This window comes from Salvelinus fontinalis, chromosome 1 (genome assembly GCF_029448725.1).
Source record: "Salvelinus fontinalis isolate EN_2023a chromosome 1, ASM2944872v1, whole genome shotgun sequence".
NCBI lineage: Eukaryota > Metazoa > Chordata > Actinopteri > Salmoniformes > Salmonidae > Salvelinus > Salvelinus fontinalis.
In genome coordinates, this window is record NC_074665.1 from 26,383,038 (window position 1) to 26,390,098 (window position 7,061).

The 7,061-nt window shown below is 41.8% G+C and overlaps 1 long non-coding RNA gene across 1 annotated transcript; it reads left to right on the top strand.

Annotated features, from left to right (window-relative positions):
- Window positions 1-267: 267 nt before the first annotated feature.
- On the top strand, window positions 268-6,143 carry LOC129851402 (uncharacterized). The gene is made up of 3 exons (XR_008758968.1): window positions 268-335; window positions 5,437-5,493; window positions 6,029-6,143. It is a non-coding gene; the product is annotated as an uncharacterized LOC129851402 (long non-coding RNA).
- Window positions 6,144-7,061: the final 918 nt, after the last annotated feature.

A 7,061-nucleotide genomic window follows, 5' to 3' on the forward strand; every position in this document is an offset into this window, starting at 1 on the left:
TGGTTAAGAACGGGTGGTGTGTACCTCTTTCTCTCTCTTTCTAAATCTCCATTTCTCTCTCTCACTCTCTTGGCAGGTTTCAGCTGTCACCAGCCCTGTAAATGTGCATGACATGTCCCTCTCCCTGGGAAAAGGTTCATAGTGGGGGTTAGGGTGGCATTGGGGAGGCGGTCTAGGTGCTGCCTAACCTGTTCTACGGCTCAGGTTGCGGTCAGAGAAGGCATTTAACACAATGTATTTAACACAGATCCTCTTAGATTCACAGAACAGCTAAGGTACAGAGAAGACAACATTGCCTGGGCTTTCAGAGGACGCATATCTAGGAGCATCACAAGGTGAGTCCTTCCCAATCTGATCCCAGCACAGGCCCAGCATATATGTATATGAGTTACGCGGCCACATTATAAGGCTTTTGGTGCCATTAGAATAAGATATTTAACAAATTGATGTCATTCGTGTCGATGGTACAATGGGAATTTTAATCATAGTTTAGTGCTCTTGTTTCTGCTGTGTCAACTGGTAATAGAATGAACATTATAAGTCCTGAGACCCCAGCCCTAAACAGTTGCATTCATGAGTTTTATTGATAAAGGTGAATATCCAACTAGTCAGTGACAACTGTGTGGAGTTTGGCGTTTGTGACAGCAACTATGTGAGCTTATTACAGTATTATAGACACAATGTTCTTGGATTTCCTAGGATCTTCTACGTAGAAGAACCCCTTACCTTCTAATGACTCTTGTGTAGCTTGTGAGCATTATATAGTTCGTGCGAGTCTCAGCTTTTCATAGAAAGATTTTAATAGTTTGTAGCTCAAACCATACAGACGTTTTTATAAAAGGAATCGGGCCCCTCGTCTCACAAACATCACTCTACTCAGCCCCCGTTAAACACAGACTAATGGTTGGTACCAATGAATGCAGAATAAATAGAAAAATCTAATGGTACAACACAAACGTCTGCAGCTCATTGGGTTAACAATTCATTCTTTGTAACGCTAATACTAAAAATCCTCTTCTCCTCTGTCGTGTCTTTACTATCATTAACTGAAGACTTTTAGTTTTTAATCAAAGGTTCTCTGTAATTAGCATTTCGTGATTAACTAATCAGGCAAATGTAATTAACTAGGAAGTCGGGGCATGGAACCCTGACCTGTTCACTGGACGAGCTACCTGTCCCAGACCTGCTGTTTTCAACTCTCTAGAGACCGCAGGAGCGGTAGAGATACTCTTAATGATCGGCTATGATAAGCCAACTGACATTTACTCCTGAGGTGCTGACTTGCTGCACCCTCGACAACTACTGTGATTATTATTATTTGACCATGCTGGTCATTTATGAACATTTGAACATCTTGGCCATGTTCTGTTATAATCTCCACCCGGCACAGCCAGATGAGGACTGGCCACCCCTCATAGCCTGGTTCCTCTCTAGGTTTCTTCCTAGGTTTTAGCCTTTCTAGGGAGTTTTTCCTAGCCACTGTGCTTCTAGGTTTTAGGCTGGGTTTCTGTACAGCACTTTGAGATATCAGCTGATCTAAGAAGGGCTATATAAATACATTTGATTTGATTTGATATGGACAGGGTTAAGCTACAGACAACGAACACAATTGCATTTTATCGATGGTAATTCGAATGCACAGAGACAGGGTGAAGAGATCCTGAGGCCCATTGTCGTGCCATTCATCCACTGCCATCACCTAATTTTTCAGCATGATAATGCATGGCCCCATGTCACAAGGATCTGTACACAATTCTTGGAAGCTGAAAATGTCCCAGTTCTTCCATGGCCTGCATACTCACCAGACATATCATCCATTGAGGGTGTTTGGGATGCTCTGGATTGACGTGTACGGCACCGTGTTCCAATTCCCGCCATTATCCAGCAACTTCACACAGCCATTGAAGAGGAGTGGAACAACATTCCACAGGCCACAATCAACAGCCTGATCGACACTATGTGAAGGAGATGTGCCGTGCTGCATGAGGCAAATGGTGGTCAGACCAGATACTGACTGGTTTTCTGATCCACGCCTCTACCTTTTTTTTAAGGTATCTGTTACCAACAGATGCATATCTGTATTCCCAGTCATGTGAAATCCATAGACTACGGCCTAATGAATTTATTTAAATTGACTGATTTCCTCATATGAACATTTTGCATTTATAATTTTGTTCAGTATACATTGTCACCTCACTCAAAACAAGGGGTTGGAACCGGTTCATGGAACAGAACCAAAAACCAGAAAATAATGGAATTTTTCAAGGAACAGAATCAGAACCGCAAACAAAAGTAATTTATTCTGTTCTGGACCAGAACCATTATTTTAAAACTGTGTGTGAACCGGTTAATAACGTTATTTTACATTCGGGCATTTGTTTCCAGTCCCACAAAAAACACAACAAAGCTCCTATGCGAAGCCCTCACTCTGAAACTTATTCCAGTGACTGCCTGCCAGCCAGTTGAAAATCTTTGCCAGTGTGTGTGCGTGTAGGCAACCTGCCCCTCCCCCTCCGAAGCATAGTTTAGTAACCTGCTGACGTTATAAGCGGGATTCAGAAATTAGGGAGAGAGAATTTTCATTAGAGAAGAATGGATGAACTTTTTCAAAGCTGGTTAAGGATACTATAGTTATCACGTTTCACATTGGATTTATTAACTACAAAAAGGGAAGACATGTTTTTATTTAAATTCAGGTGCCGCTCTACACACAGAACCTTGTTAGCTAGCTAGCTAGCCAGCGGGTCCAACATCAAGCCAACTTTCTGAAGTTCAAAGACATTCAAAGATCCTTCATAGAAGCCGCTCTTCCGTAGGCCTAATTCTGTGGGCCGAATTCAAATAATGCATGTCATAACAACAAGATGCCCAGCACTTCAAGCCAAGCCTCTTCCTCCACCCTCTCTCGCTCTCTCCCCACCTGCAAAATTTCGGTCGCATCTCGCACCCTACACTCGTCTGTCCAATGCATGTAAATAGCTTTCTGCTCCATAGCAAGCTGCTCTATCCGCACTTACTGGTGCAATAATTTACTGTCGAGCTAAATGTATGAGCTAAATCTCTGTATTCCTGCTTGGACGTGTTAGATGAAACAACTTATTCCTTGAATACCACAGTAGTTTATTCATTACACTTTAGAATAATTATGAAAGACTATGAAAGACTTTAAAAGATGATTACCCAAATCATGGACTAGGAGCGATGGGTAACAATGCTTTGTGGGTGACTGTTGTTGATGTGTGCAGAGGGTCCCTGGTTCGCGCCCGGGTCGGGGCGAGGGGACGGAGTAAAGTTAAACTGTTACAGAGGCACCATTGACACCAGGGGAAAATGTTAGTCTGGACTATAATTAACACTCAGGGTAGGTGTTGATTCAAGGGAACACATACATTATATGAAAAAAGTATGTGGACACCGGCTCGTCGAACATCTTATTCCAAAATCATGGGCATTAATAGCTCTTCTAGGAAGGCTTTCCACTAGATGTTGGAACATTGCTGTGAGGATTTGCTTACAATTTTAAGGGGTGTCCACATACTTGTGTATATATAGTGTATAACAGGTAATAATTTCCAATATAGCCTAAGTCGTTAGCTTGGCTTTTATAACGTCTGTTTTATAAGCCTTAAGGCTTAAGCAGACAGGCAGGCAGAGAACAATAAGAAGCACAGAGTGACATCAGAGAATATGCACAGACAGACAGCACAACAAGGAGGCAAACAAAATGGCTAGCGCAGAGGCACAGTTATAGTCTCCAGTGGTGTTTTTACATATTGTGTTTCTTTTGAACATGAGCTACTTAAAAAAAGTTGAGGAGGGCCTCCCAAGTGGCTCAGTGGTCTAAGGCATTGCATTGCAGTGCTAGCTGTGCCACTAGAGATTCTGGGTTCGAGTCCAGGCTCTGTCGCAGCCGGCCACGACCGGGAGACCCATGGGGAGGCACACAATTGTCCCAGCGTCGTTAGGGGGGCTTGGCCAGCAGGGATGTCCTTGTCCCATTGTGCACTGGCGGGCCGGGCGCAGTGCACGGTGTTTCCTCTAACACATTGGTATGGCTGGCTTCTGGGTTAAGTGGGCATTGTGTCAAGAAGCAGTGTGGGTTGTGTTTCGGGGACGCATGGCTCTCGACTTTTGCCTCTCCCGAGTCTGTACGGCAGTTGCAGTGATGAGACAAGACTGTAACTACCAATTGGATACCATGAAATTGGGGGGTAAAAGTAAAATAAATTTAAAAAAAGAGTTGTACAAAAACAAGTTGCGGAGGAAGTCAGTCACTGGTACTGTCAATTGTTGAGAAACGCTGTACTGTACTGCCAATGTTATGTGTCAGCACTATGTCCAAGTAGGGATGGGATGTGTGGCTGTGGATGAGTTAGCAGCGTGCACAGTGATGTGGGCTGGTGTGGATAAAATGCCTGGGCTGGATTCTTGTCCCAGTCCGCCCCTTCCGGTACAATAATGTAAGTTTTGAAGCCAATATCATGGCACTCATAATTCAGTTTACACCATTCCCTCTTTCTGACATGCTGCCCAAACCCTCAGCATCACAATGCAGGTGAACACGTTGACATTCATGAGGGTAGTAGGTGTGGCAGTATGTGGCTGTGGTAGTAGGTATGGCATGTAAGCTATCATGCGTCTAAATCAACTTGTTTGGGAAACATTCCCCTGAGCATCCTGGCAGTGGCCATTGCTGGGGTTCCTAAGGCGTGCGGCTGTCTGTGTGTGGGTGTCGCTGTCACTCTCTCTGTCAGCCAGCAGTAAATTAAAGGCAGAGAGCTTTGTCAAAAGCTTTAGAGTGGTTATCGAGATAATTATTGTCATTATAACAGTAGTGATGATACCTTTCAGCAGACATAGTCCAATGACTATTTTGGTTGTTTTTTTACATGTTAAGTTATGCAACCTGGTCTCAGAACATTTCATATTATTCTGTACGTAAATCACACTCCATTTGTGAAATGCTCAAGCATTCATCCCTACCTCCTGCCTTATCTTGTGATGCAGCAAAAGTCTAGCAAAGACTGTTTAGGTGTAAGTCTGAGCAGAGATGCATTAACTGTGTGCAACTGTGTTTCTGTGTGGATGTTTCACCCACCGAGCTGGGAGAGGATGTGGTTTGTCTCTGCTAGCTACACCTCACAAAAGTTTTCATTAACAGATATATCACCACATACAGATATTATAATAATCTGAGGCAGTTTTGTCATTAGTAAATGCAATAATTCCAAAGCTACCCTTCAATAAAAATAGTTAAAATATAAAGTTGAAATTGATTTCTCTTTTGGATTTTTCAATGTACATTTTATTGTTGTGCAACATCAAACCCTGTAAGATGAAATGTCTTATTTTAGAGGGAGTTTTTCTTATTAAATCACATTATAAACTGATAGTAAAGACACACTGTACCTCACTTATTTTTTGTTGTTTTTACAGGTTATAGTGAGGACATTTTTCTTGATATGCCGCTGTAAATATACTTCAGAAATCATGGTGAGTCAAATAATTTAAAAGCCTTGTGTACTTAGGTCAACTGTCATAACCCATCAGAACCCAAAATATAAGCACATTTTACTTCATTGTTAGTAAACAATATCATTGTAAACAAACCCTGTATAGTCTCAAAATATATTTTAAACTATAATGTTTATATCATGGCTAGTCAGTCCTTGTAACCATAGCTCTATCTATGAATTTGAGAGTGATAACATTTCTCCAGACCCATCCCTCAGGTTTTTACAAAAACAATGGCAGGTGACCTCTTTGTTAATGCTTGAAAAGCAGATTGCCCCTTTAAAGAGCAGGAGCCTTGAGGGAGCCAGCTTGTTTGTACAAGAACAATCTATCCTGGGGTGTATTCACAGTGTAAAAAAATCAGAGCCTAAAACCATACAGATACTTTGTTTTACCAGATTCTTAGTCCACTTTGGATGAGTACTGCACACATGCTAATGTAACTGTTACAAATGGTTGCTGCTTAATGATAGTGACTACAATTGTTATTTCATTTTATTTGACATCTTCCTAGAATGGGGAAAGTCAGCAAAGACGTTACTCCAAAAGCTTGGTCCTGGAGGATTCAAAAAGAGGAGTTGTCATCACTGGAATCACAGACCCTAGTGTCACTGATAAGATTGGCTTAAAAGAAGGTAAAATGTCACATACTAGTTTATTTCTGATCAAAAACATTCATAATTATAACATACAAAGCACAATAGATAATTATTAGTAAAACTTTTCTCTCTACTCTTTCAGACAATGAGATTGTTGCTGTCACCATCAATCTGAATCACCTCAGTAAAGATGACAGGATGAAATTACTCAAGATCATGGAGCCTTACAATGACAACATGAGAGTTATGACAAAGCAGGATCTGAAAGCCTGCGTCAGTCTCGGATCATTGGATGGTGGCCTCAAAGATCCTGGGGATGTAAGTGTCAGAATCAAATGTACTTCAGGATTTATGCCAGCAGTCATTGCACTATGCTGACATAATAGTTCCAAGAATCTTTTTCAGTTTTGAAGAATTACAGTCCCTTCGGAAAGTATTCAGACCCGTTTACTTTTTCCACATTTTGTTACGTCACAGCATTATTCTAAAATTGATTAGACATTTTTTTCCCCTCATAGGTTTTTAGAATTGTTAGCTAATTTATGAGAAAAAAATAGAAAAATGACATTTACATAAGTATTCAGACCCTTTACTCAGTACTTTGTTGAAGCCTCTTTGGCAGCAATTACAGCGTTGAGTCTTCTTGGGTATAACGCTACAAGCTTGGCACACCTGTATTTGAGAAGTTTCTTCTCTGCAGATCTTCTCAAGCTCGGTCAGGTTGCATGGGGAGCATCACCGCACAGCTATTTTCAGGTCTCTCCAGAGATGCTTGATCAGGTTCAAGTCCGTGCTCTGCCTTGACCACTCACGGACATTCGGAGACTTGTCCTGAAGCCACTCCTGCGTTGTCTTGGCTGTGTGCTTATTGTCATTGTCCTGTTGGAAGGTGAACCTTTGCCCCAGTTGGAGGTCTTGAGCACTCTGGAGCAGGTTTTCATCAAGTAT